The sequence below is a fragment of the Corythoichthys intestinalis genome, chromosome 14, assembly GCF_030265065.1.
Source record: "Corythoichthys intestinalis isolate RoL2023-P3 chromosome 14, ASM3026506v1, whole genome shotgun sequence".
Taxonomy (NCBI): domain Eukaryota; kingdom Metazoa; phylum Chordata; class Actinopteri; order Syngnathiformes; family Syngnathidae; genus Corythoichthys; species Corythoichthys intestinalis.
The window spans coordinates 16,003,318-16,021,658 of record NC_080408.1 but is presented as its reverse complement, the minus strand read 5'-3'; the positions used below and the strand labels follow the sequence as shown (position 1 = coordinate 16,021,658).

The window sequence follows — 18,341 nt, the reverse complement described above, 5'->3', positions numbered from 1 at the left end:
GTCAGTGAAGCTAATCGACAACCCTGCCGCCGTGTGACATTATCCGGGGTAGTTTTGTGTGATTTTTCACTTCGAAAGGCGAGAATAAGACTTTTAAATGTCGATCGGTTCGGGTTAGCATGTCGGCTAGCTGTCACGCCTCCTGGTTTGTTTACGCTCTCCGAAGCCGGGGCAGGGAAATGACAAAAGCCAGACTAACTCCGGTGACCATACAATTTATTTAAAAATTGGGGAAAAATACTTAGATAAAAAGAATAGCCAGAAAAATATCGGAGTAGAGATTGAAAAATGAAATTTTGCTTCTCCCTTTGTCGCATTTTCTTCGTTCTGAATGATTCCCCCTCAATGGGCTGAATTCTAAATCAGATGAAATCGTGACCCTGCTGACGTCATCCTCCAGCTGCGGACGCTAGAGCGCTATAATGCCAGGCGAAGCTAAACGGCAGAATAAAAGACTAATTTCTCGTCGTCTGCGCGTTGTCAAATTGCTATAGATAGTCAAATTGTCTCAAAATATGATTTTAATTCACATAATAATGCTATTTAAGATTTTTAAAACTTAATTAGAACTTAAAAATAGCTTCACACAAATGGAAATTCAATTGAAACACGTGAGGAAACAAACCCAACTTTTAAGTGGTGTGCGTTATTAAATGTAATGACATTTTTAGGTAAGAAATATCATCTTATAAAAAAAAATAAAAAAAAAAAATCTTAAGGTTTGTGAGTGAAAGCTGTGAGTTTGCTGCAGGTTTTTTCTGGTCACATCTGTAATATGTATTTTCAACCATGTACATCTAAAATAAAGACATTGATTGGCTAAAAATGGTTCAATATTTGGTGAAATGTCTTATTTTGTCATGTATATTCATAATTGCTCTTTACCTTAAAAAAATGTTTAATCTGACTACCCGATTATTTGATTGAATTTTCTGTAGAATACTTGATTACTAAAACATTCGATAGCTGCAGTCGTATATTCCATCTTGTTTTCATTCTGATCTCAATCTGTTCTCCGATCAAATTCATACTGTATCCTTAGTGTCTCATGCCAACCTGATGTATGCATGGTCACTGTTTGATGGGCTTGGTTCTTAATCTCTCCAAGTTACTATAGCAGCTTATTTCCCTGCTGCTCAGTTGGTTTCACTACTGCATTGTTTTCACAGCTTCTGGCCACTACTCATGAAATACTGTTTTGAAAACTGCAAATCCAGTTTCTTTATTCTAAATTCATCATTTTGTACGTCTCCACTTTGCTGCATGTGACTGAGCTAGTCTCATGTCAGATAAATGCGATAACAACCATATAATGAGAAGTAATTACAGGAGAAAGTTTTCACTTTGGCCATTTGGGAATTTGAACTGAACACAAAAGAGTAGGTATTTTTACATTAGCAACTACTTACAGTATATTATTGATGTTTCTTGGAGCTTCGGCTTTTATTTTTTTCCAGAAGTGAGGTCATAAGGGTTATAGTTGGCAACATGTAGGCTGGTGGGTGGACAGTTGGCTTGCAACACACAGAGCCCACCGGTGTACAGTAGAAATCAACTGATGGGACAAAGCCAAGTCGCAAAGTGTAAACACCTTTTCATTCACTGGCTCGAGCAAAGTGAAAAATATCACTGCTGACATGCCAAGACGGAGGCTGTTGGCTTTGTAAAACAAGTATGAGATGTGACGGGGTCGGGGTTATTATATAGGACATCGTATATATATATAATCTTCACAAAGGCTGGCAGTGTCTTAACATGTCCGTCTGTATTGTATGTGATGGCAAAAGAAGTTCTCAAGCGCTGCACACAGCAAGATTTTTTGCAAGTTTCTCCATGAATATACAGCAAATCCCAATCTGCCCCCACTCCAAAACAGAAAAAAACAAGACCGATAAAAATCTATGTAAAAATGCCACTCCGTAATAGTGTAAAATATTGACATACAGTTGTTTGACGGATTTTAAAATCGAGTTTTTGTCACAATATATCAATTGATTGGCCATTGTGCTGCTCCTTCTGCTGGGGCTGCTTTGACCACCTAAGACAGACGGATATACATATTGTGTTCATTGAGACGTCTCAACTCCTCTGTCAGCTCATCAGCAGCGAATGTTTTGGCTGGGGCCTGCAAGACGGGGGCAGCTTGGCCTATAGCTAACCCTATTCAGAGCCATGGAAAAAGAGAGTTATGACACTGATTTCGCCGTGAATGGTCACGTGGAGGGTTGGGCATTGTTTCAAATCCAACAATTCCGATGCCATGTTTCGATTCCAGTTCCTAACGATTCTCATTTCCGATTCTTATAAGAGGCAGGGTAAAAAAAAAGAGGGTAAAAAAATGTGTAGTTTAAAAATGTTAATGTTATGTTAAAATTATGTTAATGTCTTAATTTCGATTTTTTAAAATTATATTAATTTAAAATTATTCTATTATTTATTATTTGTATTATTATTTATTAATAATATAGATTATTCGTTACATTATAAATTGGGTTGGGCATTGTTTCATGTTGAACAATTCCAGTTCCGATTCCATGTTTGATTCCGGTTCTGGATGATTCTCGATTCTGATTCTTTTAAGCAGCAGGGTAAAAAAAAAAAAAATACAAAAAAAAAAAGAGGCAGGGTAAAAAAATTTAAAAAATGTATTAGTTTATATTAATGTCTTAACTTCTGAGTGAATTTTTTTTAATTATATGAATTTAAAATTTATTATTATTTATTAATAATGCAAATAATATGAAATTAACTTGCACAATGCCCTCCATAATTATTGGACTTATAATAATTATGTGTTTTTTAGCTTCTAATATATTTTTTTTTCTAAATAATATGGGCCCTTAATGGGGAAAAAAAAAGAGAAAAATCCAACCTTCAATACAAGTGCATTTATTCAGTGGGGGAAAAATCCCACATAAAGAAATAATTATTTGACATCAAATAATGTGTGCCACAATTATTAGCACCCCTGGTGTTAATACTTTGTACAACCCCCTTTTGCCAACAAAACAGCACCTAATCTTCTCCATTAATGTTTCACAAGATGGGAAAAGAAAGAAAGAGGGATCTTCAGCCATTCCTCTTTGCAGAATCTCTCTAAATCAGCCAGAGACCTGGGTCCTCTCCTCTGTACTCTCCTCTTCAGCTCACCCCACAGGTTTTCAATGGGGTTGAGGTCTGGGGACTGAGATGGCCATGCGAGGAGCTTGATTTTGTATCTGGTGAACCACTTCTGTGTAGATTTGGCCATATGTTTAGGGTCATTGTCTTGCTGAAAGACCCAGTGACGACCCATCTTCAGCTTTCGGGCAGAGGGCAACAGAATTTGATTTAAAATGTCCTGGTATTTCAAAGCATTCATGATGCCATGCACCCTAACAAGGTTCCCAGGGCCTTTGGAAGCGAAACAGCCCCACAGCATCACTGATCCACCCCCATACTTCACAGTGGGTATGAGGTGCTTTTCAGCATGCGCATCTTTCGTGGCACGCCAGACCCACTTAGAGTGTTTGTTGCCAAAAAGCTCAATCTTGGTCTCATCTGACCAAAGCACACGGTCCCAGTTGAAGCCCCAATACCGCTTGGCGAACTCCAGACGTTTGCGTTTATTATTGTGAGTGAGGAAAGGTTTTCTCCGTGCACGCCTCCCAAACAGCTTGTTGGCGTGTAGACAGTTTTTCTTTTTTCACAACTAGAACACTGTTTTTCAGATAATGACTAAATTCCGTTTATTCACTTACCTGTGGTAATATATTAAAGAATAACTTATTTTTTACTTTGACAAAAAAAAAAAAAAATTTAAGCAGGTCCACTGCCTTCGCATGACCCATAAACTGTGACCCAAAGTATCTGGATGCGACTTGGTCGCCGATCCAATACCTCACATGCTGGTCCAACTGTTTGGACTTGGTTGTCTTGTTCAGGCTTTCGTCGAACATAACAACTAAGGCATCTGAGCAGTTCCTTACGTTAGCACACAGTACTGTGCGATTGCCTGCTGTTGTGATGTCGATGCTAATGATGCTAACAGCGCGCACGCACGAGGTGCATTATGATTTGTAGTGCAGTGCATCGTAAAAATTCTGCGCGTCATCTTCGTTATGGATTAAAAAAAAAAAAAAAAAACGTCACGGATACAATTTAGGTTACACTGAGATGTTCTTCAAAATTAAAACCACGGTGAAAAAATTCCAGACTTACGACAGCTAATTTAATACTTTTAATAATGGAAAACTAAATTCAATGCTTTTTTAAAGACTTTTAATAACCCGCGGGTACCCTGCAGGAACACAGGGTTTTCTTTTATGTTTTGTTAGATAATAAATCTTAACTCATATTGCAACTCTATTTTAATGTGATGCTACAGTATACTATCCAATTCAATATGCGAGGTTATTGTGCGATACGGCTGGATATGCTAAAGCAATCTGTTTGTTTCTCCAACTGTACCTTGTCCAGGAGATACCGTTGGACAATGGCAACATACTATTTGAGAGGAGAAGGGATGCAATGCATTGCAATGTGATGCGCTACAATATAAAGCATTGCACTGCTGTGAGATGTGCTACGACGGCATCATAACCTCTTTAATTCATGCCTTCCACAACATCTACAGGACATATGACATGTGCATACAATTTCAATTCAGTTTCAAGTGGTAAAAGTTCAACCCAACCAGATTAAAAAAAAAAAAGCCTTGTCACCAAGGCCGCAATCCAATTGCATGTCTCCTCATTTAAATACAATGCAATCAGCTCACTAGCTACAGATCGTATTACAGTTCAGCAGCTTCTCACACCATGGCAGCTCTTGTCAGTCTTCCCTCAATACCATCAAGTTCAGTGCCACACCTCAATTGCAAATCAGTCCCGGTCGGAATTGCCCGTGCCCTCACCCGTTAAAGGAATCATATGTGTATCTGCTCCTGATGGCATCCATAAATAAAAGATACCTGTGGCGAGTCTGTCTGCTCATCTCCCGTAGCTCTGAAGCAAATCTGTGTGCCTTCATTCATTTCATGTGGAGGTGGTGGTGAGGTTTAATGGTCCCTTTGCTTCTGCCTTAACAAGTTGAACTGGGGCGAAGCGCCGAAGGTGGGTGGTACTAAAATAATATCTGTAGGGTACCTGTAAAATGTACAAAATGATTGTTTCAAGTACCTTGCACACCATTTTGCGGATTAATAACCTGTTTAACAAGTTAGAACAAGTTTAACAAGTTATAACAATATAAAAATATACCATATCTTCAAAACTCAAATTTAAGGTAAAAAAAAAAACGGCACAGAAAAAAAAAAAGGTCACTAGGTGGTGTTAAAAATGGATTTGGAATTCCTGAACCGTCACTCACCAAGCTTTCGGTTTCTTTATTAAGATCAGTATGAAGTAAGGTTAAACAATGGTGCTGATTTTTTTTAGGGGAACTGATTAGTGGCATTTTAATTCTTTCAGTGAGGAACAATGATTTCAACTGCAACTGAGCCAAGTTATGATCATTACCACCAAAAAGGTGATATTGGCTGAGCACTGATTGTAAAAAAAAATGGTTGATGAGAAGGTAATACAGAGATAATTCGCTTCGTCGCGCTTCAAACGTCGCGCCCTCAGTCCAGCGCGGATTTTTTTTTTCAATTAAAGAAATAAATACAGATGAGCTTTCCCGACCCGATCGCTCGTCTCACGCTCGCTCCCTCCCTCACTCTCCCTGCTCTTTGTTCATCAAAGTGAACTGGAGTTGCTTATTAAAGTAAACGATGATTGACAGACGGTTAAGCATTGATCTTGTCAGAGACTCGACCTTCAAAGCGCCTCATGCGTCAATCATCATTTAACTTGTTAAACAGTTGCTGTGGCAACTCATTGTCTGTAAGTGAGCAGCTGGAGCGGATTTGAGTGGACACCCAATGAGGGATTTAATAAAGACAAGCATTTTTTTAAACTTTTTTTTTTTTTTAATGGGTTTGGCATCTACTTTTTTCCTTGTTTAAAAATAATTCTGTGGGACAGTAACATGTTTAAAACGTAACATAATTATTACATTTAAAGTGCTTAAAACATATGATAGAGTGCATATATATACATAAGTTTTATTTTTTAATTATACTTTGGGGGAAAAAGGTAAAAAAAAATTTTTTTTTTTAAACGTCTTATATGTACCTTTCCAATGGTAGGTCTGGAAAAAAATACATTGAACAATTTTTTCTTGGGTGGGTGCGGGGGCGCTACTTCGCGGGTTTTGGCCCCCATTAACCGCAAAAAATGAGGAATCACTGTTTTTTTCTTCTCGTTTCAACTGAGATTCAAACAATGTCCGGACTGTGAAGCAGACATGCAACCTACGAATTAATCAGTTTGGCAAATAATTGGGTTCTGTAATTCGTTTACATCTCATATTGGAAGGGTTAGGATAAAAAAAAAAAAAGAGAAAAAAATGTGTAAAAACTGTAAACAGGTATTTAGGGCAAGAGTATGCTTTGAACTAGTCTAAGGTCTCGGATACTTAAATTTTAATCGAAGTTCACTCAAAGATGCTTTATCACTTTAATATATTTAAAAGTGTGCGTTCAGTTTAATTTTTGCATTCCAACACCTTTTTTCTTGATTTTCTGATTGAATTTTTTCTTTTTGATTGAACAATATAGACACAAGTCTACCTCCGTATAATCATAGTTAGCAACCTCATCATTAAGTCAACATTACACAGAAGTTGTTAAAAAAACTAACAGCAAAATATTTTAACGATATAATGCAGACCCATGGAAGTGCAGTCCAGTCAATACACACACACAGTGGACTATGTGACAACTAAACATTATTACAAATTACTATCAATACAATTGTCGTTGACAAATTTTTATTCCCCCTCAATTATTATTCTCATTGAATGTTCTATATTGCAAGCAGACAATAACCGAAATAAACAATTCAACCTGCAGTTTTCCCAAATGCTGCAGTTCAAACAACATTTCCCATAATGCCTAGCACAGCTAAGCTCACTGACTGCTACCCTATTAGCGAGCACCAGTTCCCGAGGCAAAAATCAAACATTGCTGTAAAAGTTTACAAGAATCAGCAGTGTAACAATGCTAGCCTGGAACTCAAGACTCGCCGCTGTTCCACCGACAGAGTCTGGAGACCGTCGCGCGAATCAAATTCCCAGGGCGGAGCAAGCCACAGCAAACAGACAGCGTAGTGGACCAATCAGCGACAGGCAGATGTGACGTTGGTAAAGCGACAAGAAACTCTAGCGATAGCGGAGAACGGAGAAGTTTATTCAACATGGCTAGCGCGAGACGGACTGTTGTCAATGACTTGTGTCGATGTGTTTTTGGTCATTTAAAACTGAATTTACCGCAGACTGGAACATATTCTCGGCTCTCCAGTTCGCCATCTGTGTTGTTGTGAAGACGACTTCTGAGGCGCAAGAGTGACGTTGCTCGTTAAGCAAATAAACAAATGTGATTGCACGGATTATTTCGTTCATGCTCGAGAGGTCATTAAAGAGCTGGGTTCCAGACCATTCTTACAGTGTTTGAAAAATACTGGGAGAACAGTCTGGCCGTGTCAGGCAACAACAATGTGACACCAAACGAGATTTTACAGATCACACCAGTACAAAGCTCCAACATTAGTCAACAGTTGCTCGAAGGTAAATTTACAGTGGGGCAAATAAGTATTTAGTCAACCACCAATTGTGCAAGTTCTCCTTGAAAAGATTAGAGAGGCCTGTAATTGTCAACATGGGTAAACCTCCACCATGAGAGACAGAATGTGGAGAGAGAAAAAAACAGAAAATCACAGTTTGATTTTTAAAGAATTTATTTCCAAATTAGAGTGGAAAATAAGTATTTGGTCACCTACAAACAAGCAAGATTTCTGGCTGTCAAAGAGGTCTAACTTCTTCTAACGAAGTCTAACGAGGCCCCACTTGTTATTTGTATTAATGGCACCTGTTTTAACTCACTATCGGTATAAAAGACATCTGTCCACAACCTCAGTCAGTCACACACACCAAACTCCACTATGGCCAAAGAGCTGTCGAAGGACACCAGAGACAAAATTGTAGACCTGCACCAGGCTGGGAAGACTGAATCTGCAATAGGTAAAACGCTTGGTGTAAAGAAATCAACTGGGGGAGCAATTATTAGAAAATGGAAGACATACAAGACCGCTGATAATCTCCCTCGATCTGGGGCTCCATGCAAGATCTCACCAAATCTCGCAAAAATCCCAGAACCACACGGGGAGACCTAGTGAATGACCTACAGAGAGCTGGGACGACGGTCACAAAGGCTACTATCAGTAACACAATGCGCCGCCAGGGACTCAAATCCTGCACTGCCAGATATGTCCCCCCCACAGGTTCTCGTGTTTGGAGGAGAAAGAATACTGAATTGCATTCAAAGAACACCATACCCACTGTGAAGCATGGGGGTAGAAACATCATGCTTTGGGGCTGTTTTTTCTGCAAAGGGACCAGGACGACTGATTTGTGTAAAGAAAAGAATGAATGGGGCCATGTATCGAGAGATTTTGAGTGAAAATCTCCTTCCATCAGCAAGGGAATTGAAGATGAGACGTGACTGGGTCCTTCAGCATGACAATGATTCCAAACACACAGCCAGAGCAACAAAGGAGTGGCTTCGTAAGAAGCATTGCAAGGTCCTGGAGTGGCCTAGCCAGTCTCCAGATCTCAACCCCATAGAAAATCTGTGGAGGGAGTTGAAAGTCCGTGTTGCCCAACGACAGCCCCAAAACATCACTGCTCTAGAGGAGATCTGCATGGAGGAATGGGCCAAAATACCAGCAACAGTGTGTGAAAAGCTTGTGAAGAGTTACAGAAAACGTTTGGCCTCCGTTACTGCCAACAAAGGGTACATAATAAAGTATTGAGATGAACTTTTTGTATTGACCAAATACTTATTTTCCACCATGATTTGCAAATAAATTCTTTGAAAATCAAACTGTGATTTTCTGGGGGGGGGGGGGGTTTCCACATTCTGTCTCTCATGGTTGAGGTTTACCCATGTTGTTAATTACAGACCTCTCTAATATTTTCAAGTGGGAGAACTTGCACAATTAGTGGTTGACTAAATACGTATTTGCCCCACTGTAGCAAGAGTACATACCGATAGCCTGTGAGCTCACGGCTTCAGTGGCATGACAAAGGTTTGTTTGGGAATGACACCATAATAAAGCTAGTCTGTGGCTGCGTACGCATGCGCAAATTTGTATCCAAAGTAGAATAAATGCATTTTTGACTTAATTAGTCTTTTGGGTACATGAGCGTTTGATTATATACGTATCGATCACAATAAAAGTCTAAACAACTGGGCAGGCTCTCTGGGAACACATCACAGGCAGCACAGTGCCGTGGTAGTCTGTGCAAAGCGTTAATTTCAACACACACACTAATTGGTCCCATAAAAAATAATGAAAAACTGACGTTTTCATGAATTTATAAATCCCCACCGGACAGGATATAAAAAGTGGACATGTCCGGGCAAAAGAGGACTTTTGGTCATGCTAAACTAGTCATCATAGTCATCAGGCAATCGCAAAGTGAAAGCGGTAACAGACAAACACTGCTGCACAGAAGCATTCAGACTCACTCCCAACAGATTTCCAACATGCCAATGTGTTGTTGGGATGTTGGATGGCACCTTAAACGAATAAACAATGTGAGTGAAGTGCACTATTCAAGTTAACTGACTGTGAAACAATAGTTCCCCGGTGACAAAATGGAGTATACGATGACGCATTTTGGAAAGGGTGATTGGCTGCCATTGCCAAACCGTAACCCGTAAAGAGTGGTGCCACCTTGTTAAATGTCCCCTAAAGTCATGGGCAGCTGCTCGGCTGTAGGGATGATGCTAATCAGCTGGCAGTAAGAAGCGACTCCTGACCTCGGAACTGTCACTCACGTTCACATGCACCGGCGACGGTTGGCCACACTCAGAAGGGCACCGTCACTTTTAGATGATTACAACCCCCCGTCCACCACATAGAAACAGGAAGGATTGTATCAGGAGTGATTTGTTCAAGGATTCGATGTAATTATTATATTTTTCGCACCATGCATGCATTTTGAAACACTGTGAAAAAAATTAACGAGAGAAATTAGCTGCTACGGTATTAGCATCATAGTTTGCAATATTTACGTAAAATAAATGCTAACTGCCCGGTTCTTTGCTCTTTTAACAAAGAATCGAGGCTGTTTTACGTCCATATCTATAAACAATTCAGGGATTTAGGCATTTATTCACAAGAATTTCAACGTAAAAAGTTCTTTGTTGTGGTAAGGCAGCGCCACAGTGACTTAAAGACGAGCAGCACATTCGATATATCTACAGTGGGGCAAATAAGTATTTAGTCAACCACCAATTGTGCAAGTTCTCCTACTTGAAAAGATTAGAAAGGCCTGTAATTGTCAACATTGGTAAACCTGGAAGAATTTATTTCCAAATTAGAGCAGAAAATAAGTATATAGTCACCTACAAACAAACAAGATTTCTGGCTGTCAAATAGGTCTAACTTCTTCTAACGAGGTCTAACGAGGCTCCACTCGTTATCTGTATTAATGGCACCTGTATTAACTCATTATCGGTATAAAAGACACCTGTCCACAACCTCAGTCAGTCAAACTCCAAACTCCACTATGGCCAAGACCAAAGCTGTCGAAGGACACCAGAAACAAAACTGTAGACCTGCACCAGGCTGGGAAGACTGAATCTGCAATAGGTAAAATGCTTGATGTAAAGAAATCAACAGTGGGAGCAATTATTAGAAAATGGAAGACATACAAGACCACTGATAATCTCCCTCGATCTGGGGCTCCATGCAAGATCTCACCCCGTGGCATCAAAATGATAACAAGAATGGTGAGCAAAAATCCCACAACCGCACGGGGGAACCTAAGTAACAAAGGCTATGATCAATAACACAATGCGCCGCCAGGGACTCAAATCCTGCACTGCCAGACGTGTCCCCCTGCTGAAGAAAGTACATGTCCAGGCCCGTCTGCGGTTCGCTAGAGAGCATTTGGATGATCTAGAAGAGGACAGGGAGAATGTGTTATGGTCAGATGAAACCAAATTAGAACTTTTTGGTAAAAACACATGTTCTCGTGTTTGGAAGAGAAAGAATACTGAATTGTATCCGAAGAACACCATACCCACTGTGAAGCATTGGGGTGGAAACATCATGCTTTGGGGCTGTTTTTCCGCAAAGGGACCAGGACGACTGCATTTCAAGGTCCTGGAGTGGCCTAGCCAGTCTCCAGATCTCAACCCCATAGAAAATCTGTGGAGGGAGTTGAAAGTCCGTGTTGCCCAACGACAGCCCCAAAACATCACTGCTCTAGAAGAGATCTGCATGGAGGAATGAGCCAAAATACCAGCAACAGTGTGTGAAAAGCTTGTGAAGAGTTAAAGAAAACGTTTGTCCTCCGTTATTGCCAACAAAGGGTACATAACAAAGTATTGAGATGAACTTTTGGTATTGACCAAATACTTATTTTCCACCATGATTTGCAAATAAATTCTTTAAAAAAAAATCAAACAATGTGATTTTCTGTTTTTTTTTCTCCCCACGTTCTGTCTCTCATGGTTGAGGTTTACCCATGTTGACAATTACAGGCCTCTCTAATCTTTTCAAGTAGGAGAACTTGCACAGTTGGTGATTGCCTAAATACTTATTTGCCCCACTGTATGTATTTTGTGGTAAAATTTATATTTTTGTATTGTTCCCGCTAGTCACCCTTGTTCAGAGTTCTGTCTTCTCTCTTCACAATGTTATTGAGAGGGGGAAAAAATTAAGATATTTGTAAAAGTTAAAGGCACCGAGGAATATGATATTTTAAATTTAAGATTTATATTTCATTATGTAGACATGCCTTGTAAGGAAACGAGGTTGAGGGATTAAAAAATAAAATAAAGGAGCTGGCAGCAAATCCCTCAACAGCTGGGTGAAGGGCCCAATAGGTAAGAATTAGGATTGTTCCGATCATGTTTTTTTGCTCCCGATCGTTTTAGTTTGAATATCTGCTGATCCCGATATTTCCCAATCCGATTGCTTTTTTTTTTGCTCCCGATTCAAATCCAATCATTCCCGATAATTTTTCCTGATCATATACATTCTGGCAATGCATTAAGAAAAAAATGAATAAAACTCGGACGAATATATACATTTAACATGCAGTACATAAGTACTGTATTTGTTTATTATGACAATAAATCCTCAAGATGGCATTTACATTATTAACATTCTTTCTGTGAGAGGGATCCACGGATAGAAAGACTTGTAATTCTTAAAGGATAAATGTGATTTTGTATATTACGACTAAATATTGCCATCTAGTGTATTTGTTGAGCTTTCAGTAAATGATACTGCAGCCATTTAGCTTCTGTCCAAATGCATGATGGGAAGTGCAACCATGACTGTGCGTAGGGGCACCAATTGATATATATTCTCTGCGTTGAGAAAGAACATAGGGTGTTAAGAAAATGATCAACTACTACCTTTCTTCCCCACATTGCCTCCCACGTTATTTTTCATTGCTGAGAGAGGCTTGTAAGGCTTTAGCCACATAAAAAATGGCTCCAAAGGCTGTAAAAATTCTCTCTACTCATTATACGCGGCCTTTTCGTACTATCTATTGGTAAAACGGCGTCTGTATAGACCCTACTCACCTACGTCACAAAATGGGCGTGTCGCTGTTTCCGGCCGCCATATTGTACCTCTTTTTCAGACCTATTCTCATTGTTTTCAATTAGTCGAGCAAGTTATAAAGCAATTCATGGAAGCCCCGGTGTTATCTGACGCTGTAAACTCATTGGATCCGTTGCATAAAAGGCGTTACGTGGAAAAGCTTCAGTTTATCCATTCGCCAGATCCGTATTTGATGCCTAAATCGATGTTTTTCGACCCGCTGGCTTCGCCTGACATCTGATAGATATCCTGATATTTACAACTATCTTGTCCACACAAAATCAGCCTATTCTCACGAAAGTTTGAAAAACTTTAAGAGCTTGGAGGCTTATAAATGCTACGTTGCTGGTTGGGTGAAACACGTCCTCGTACACGAAAATTCGGCAGGAATCTTGTGCTCGGAAGGTGAGTTACGAAATTTTCAATTCAAAATCTTTTGTTCTTGCTAACATCCACTGTCAAGTCTAATGTATTTCATGTCATTTGTCAATGGAGCTAGGGCTTTTAATGTTTATATGGTTTAGCGATAGCACTCACTACATACATACGTGTATGTTGTCGGCGATTAGCCTAGCAATGATCTTAATTGTGGTTGTCAGCCCAAAACCCTCTAAATATATATTAAATGCATCTTACCAGATATAAAATGACTACTACATAATCTGTGGTAGTCGTTTGGAGCCCAGTTTCCTCATCGAATTGCAGCAGTCAATCGCGGTCTCCTCTTCGGGTCTCTCGGAATACGGTAAAAATTCAAGTCTCTCCGTCTATCTTCTCTGTTTTTGCAACCGACCGCCACACACGACTTCACCATTTTCATTGTTTAATGTTAACGAGCAGAAAAACACGCCATAATAGGAGGAATTTACGAAGCGCTAATGCATTAACATGACTAGTATCCGGACAACATGGCACGGGGGCGTGGCTGTGACGTCACGTGAGTAGGGTCTATAGATTGAACGCGACAATGCGTGAGTGGGTCGTGCAGCGCATGCGTTAATTATTTAACGTGATTAATTTTTTTAAAAATTCATTACCGCCGTTAACGCAATAAATTTGATAACCCTACTTTAAGCCAAAACAAGTGTGACGAGATGATAGCTCGAGAGAACGAAGAAGCGTTTTCCTTCTCATTTGGACTCTTGATCCGATATGTCTTAATTCACAGCAATAGAAAACCAGGGGTGTGCAGTAAATGAGGCCCTGTCCTATCATTCCTGATGCATGAACCCATCACACTGTTCTTATCATTTTCATCAAACTGGCACTCAGCATTGTTTATGCACAGCAGTGGCTGTTCTTGAAGAAAAATGATGCGCTCAGTAGCACAAGCAAACAAAACAACCTTTACTGAAGTGACAGATGCCCTTTAGAGGCTGCGCAGGTAAAAGGTGCAAATGAGGAAATAAAAGGCAAGGCAGCAATGCGAATTTTAAATGTCCTATTTTTATGTTTGTTGTTTAAGAAAAGGCATTCTTAATACTTCCAGTAAATCAAGATGCTAATTAACAAAGAACTGGCCCCATTACTTGAAGCAGGTTATCAACATACAAATGGTACATAAATATAGGCTACTATTATGATGCTAAGCAAGAAATACACTGGTTACTATAGGATAATCAAGCACAGATCAATTAACAAAAAAAACTGCTTAACAAATTAACCAAACATTTCTTACCGGAAGCTCATATGCTTTGTCTTTGGCTGTACACAAACATTTCTAGTTTCATCCATTTAAATGTGGTAATGGCTCCGTTACTAAATGAGTCCTGATAGAAACATGTACTACAAAATCAGGTTCCCACTGAACTGAATAAAAAATTAAAAAATCTACCCATAGCTGGAATCAAGGTCACAGTTAGAATTCATTGTAAGGCCTACTAAGTGTGTGTATATTGTGGAAATTAGAAGTAAAATTACAACATTTGTTTTGTGATCCATTTGTCTGGTTTCTTCATTGTAGCACATTATGCTGATTTGTACCACGTTAGACATGTTAGTAGGAAAGTGGTTGTTGGAAAAAACTGCGGTAATGATGGTGATGATTAGATGTTGGCCTGGGGGTTAAGGTAAGGGCGGTCTGGATATTAGGTTTAAAAAAAGAAAAATAACGGACACATCATTGGCAGAGCCATTCGGCCCAATAACCGTCACCCTTTAACCCTTTAACACCTAAGCCTATTTTGGCCGAATTTCCATGCATTTGATATTACCTTTATATTTCAAAGAAAAAATTGTTTACAATGGCCAGGTTGGGTCCCTTTTTTCAGGAAACCTTGAACTTCATGTCTAAACTGTTGTTTTCTTCACTGACCAATTATAATCCACATTTTGGACCCGAAAAGACAAAAAAATCCCCAAATCTTTTTTCAAAATTTGTAATGTTGATGTCCCATTGACAACCAAACATGCTCGACCAACCATTTTGAAGCTTGATAATATTTATTCAACTTGTTAGGATAAACATTCAATAGAAAAAAATAAGACTGAATAGTTTTATGTTTGACAATTCAACACAAACAGCAGGTATGGCGTATGGTGTTTTTGGCCTTTACACATACTATGGTCAAAACAAGGTTATATACTGTTCAAAATAGTGAGAAAAATATATACAGTGGGGAGAACAAGTACTTGTTCTCCCCACTGTATATATATCATCTAACACAAAAAGGGTTTGGAGGATATCTCTTTGTGAAGTTAGGTGTTGTACCCATCACCTTATCAAAAGTATATACGTACATGCAATCAAGCTTCTCCAACACACATCTACATAAAAATTGAAAAGATTATAGTGAAGAAAAAGTATATATAATATTGAAAAAAAGTATTTAAAAAAATATTGACAAGTAGTTCAGTTCAATTCAAAATTTTCAGGCATGCGACCCAATAGTTTTTTGGGGTTTTTTTGCGCACTCAATAAAGCTTCTTCTTGAACAGGTCACGGAGCTGCATCACACACAACTTCACACAGCCTACTCTTTCGCCGTTTGCGCGCTGCTGTCACTTCTACTCGCCGAGACACCGACTCATCCCAAGAAAACAACGACAAATATGGCTCATCTTCTTCCTTGAGTAAATGAAATAATGCATTAGCTAGCGCTAAATATAGTTTTAGATTCATTCTGCACATTTCAAAGTCGCTTGCGCAAACCAACCGGCCGTTGCTTGCTTCGCATGCCTCCCTTTCAATAGTTGGCGTCTCGCTCGAAAATTTATTAAAAATGATCACATTCGGTTCGTCCTTCTTGACATCACAACGGCTCTTGGGATATGTAGTCTTTTGTGCTGCTTTCGGTTTTGAAAAAGGACAAGAAATGATGGAAATATGGAGATGGATACATGGTCCATTCTTAATGCATATTTATGAGTGCAATAAAACTATAAAACTCAAATGACATTATCTCCCATTTTTCTTGGCCGATTGACTTCAAATAAAAACTGGTGTGGACATCAACTTCCACACTTTCAAACGAGACCAACCAGCGGCACGTGGGTGACATAATTACAGCGTGACGAAGCTTCAAAGACGATATGCGTAAACGCGTCGCTGCCGACACGTTCAGTGTTAAAGGGTTAAAGGGAACCACGGACAGAGAGCTTGTAGTTCTTAAAAGATAAATGCTAGTATGAGATATATTAATTAGGGCTGTCAAACAATTACATTTTTTAATCAAGTTAATTAGGTTTAAAAATTAATTAATCGTAATTAATCGCAATTCAAACCATCTATAAAATATGCCATATTTTTCTGTAAATTATTGTTGGAATAGAAAGATAAGACACAAGATGGATATATACATTCAACATATAGTACATAAGTACTGTATTTGTTTATTATAACAATAAATCAACAAGATGGCATTAACATTATTAACATTCTGTTAAAGCGATCCATGGATAGAAAGACTTGTAGTTCTTAAAAGATAAATGTTAGTACAAGTTATAGAAATTTTATATTAAAACCCCTCTTAATGATTTCGTTTGAATAAAATCTGTAAAATTTTCAATCAAAAAATAAACTAGTAGCCTGCCATTGTTGATGTCAATAATTACACAATGCTCATAGGTGCTTAAGCCCATAAAATCAGTCGCACCCAAGCACCTGCAGAGGGCGACAAAACTCCAGAAAACACAAGTAACAAGTTGGCATTGCACTGTGCTGTCATTTTAATCTGTTTGAGCGGGGCATGTGCGTAATTGCGTCAATGATTAATTTTTAAAAATTAATTACCGCCCGTTAACGCAATAATTTTGACAGCCCTAATATTAATTTGATATTCAAACCTCTCTTGATGTTTTCGATTTTATAAAATTTGAAAAATTAGTTTAACTAGTAGGTCGCCATTGTTGCTCACGACACAATGCACTCTGGGCGGTGACATTACTGGACAGTGCTGCCATACTTCCAAAGTGTCACTCGTTAGCTACATAATGTCGTCGGTTCTGCCCTTCCGATTTGAACCCGAGCGGAAAAGGGATGACCAGGACAGCACTTTCAATATTTCACAAAACGAGCAGCAAAAGCAATTAAATCACGGTCCACAGCGAGATTCGAACCCACGTTTCCCATGCACCAGACAATCACATAGACAACAGGACTGTACTTCAGCGTAACATTTGAGTCATGATTTTCCTTATAAAGCAATTGCAACCCACATTTGTTGTCTGTGCAATAAAACCTGAAAGGGAAATGCAACTGAATAGAAAGTGCGGCTTGCTTGACCACGGAATTAGAAAACGCGGTTCACTTCAGAAAGCAAGCAGACAACAATAACGTAGGGATTGCGTAAAAGGGTTTATTGAACACACAAAAGAACACTCTATCGCGTAAAGCAACACACAAAAAGGGTCTGTGACAGTAGGTTGGGATCAATTTAAAAAAAACTAAGGCAAACCCGCAGTGAGAGGCAGACAAACGGGAAAAAAAGGCAATGATACAACTAGCAATGAATGGATATACAAATTGTCAAATGGCAGCAAGGAAATATCTCGGCAAGCCGCCTAGGATCGGTTTGAAGAAAGTGGTGATGAGCTGGAATTGTATGCAGGTACGACGTTGGGAACTCATCTCACATCTCTGTAACAAAACAATCTGACCAGCAGCCGAATGTGACAAAATCATGCCAGTCGTAATACTGGCTTCGCTTACTAGCTAGCACAGTTATTCTCCCAGCCCAGGCCAACCGCGTCATCACCCCCAGCGTGCACTGCGTGCGCAAAACATGGCACTCTCCGTAGGTCAGAACATATACTAAATATTATAGATTTTTAAATCAATGGCAATAATATATGTGTTTCTAATAACATATTTTAGTAAAATAGAAAAATTGTGGCTTATTAGAGCCTACAAGTCTTTAAGTCCGACGTAATAATGTTTTTGTATGTCAAAAATGTTTTTTTTTAAATTATAATATTGTAATAATTTCACTCAAAACGGAATTAAATAGGTACATATTTGAGTTATATAAGCACATGGGAAAACAATAATTATCAGCAATGTATTTTTAATACCAAATATAATAGAATTAAATGTGTCCTACTAAATTTAAAAATATATAATTTAACGCTTAAGGTCCTGAGTGTGCGTTTTTGGCCGATTTTTTTTTTTAATACTTTTTTTTTTTAATCGCAAAC

At 38.9% G+C, this 18,341-nt stretch overlaps 1 protein-coding gene across 1 annotated transcript in view; it reads right to left on the bottom strand.

Moving 5' to 3' along the window:
* The window catches only part of LOC130929535 (collagen alpha-1(XI) chain-like), a 540,279-nt gene extending 525,097 nt beyond the window's left edge, over positions 1–15,182 (bottom strand). The window contains exons 1-2 of the mRNA XM_057856736.1: positions 14,386–15,182; positions 4,952–5,126 (exon numbers count right to left, since the gene is read on the bottom strand). The gene's annotated coding sequence lies outside the window, so the exon portion shown is untranslated. The remainder of the gene's footprint in view (positions 1–4,951; positions 5,127–14,385) is intronic.
* Between the last annotated feature and the right edge of the window lie 3,159 nt (positions 15,183–18,341).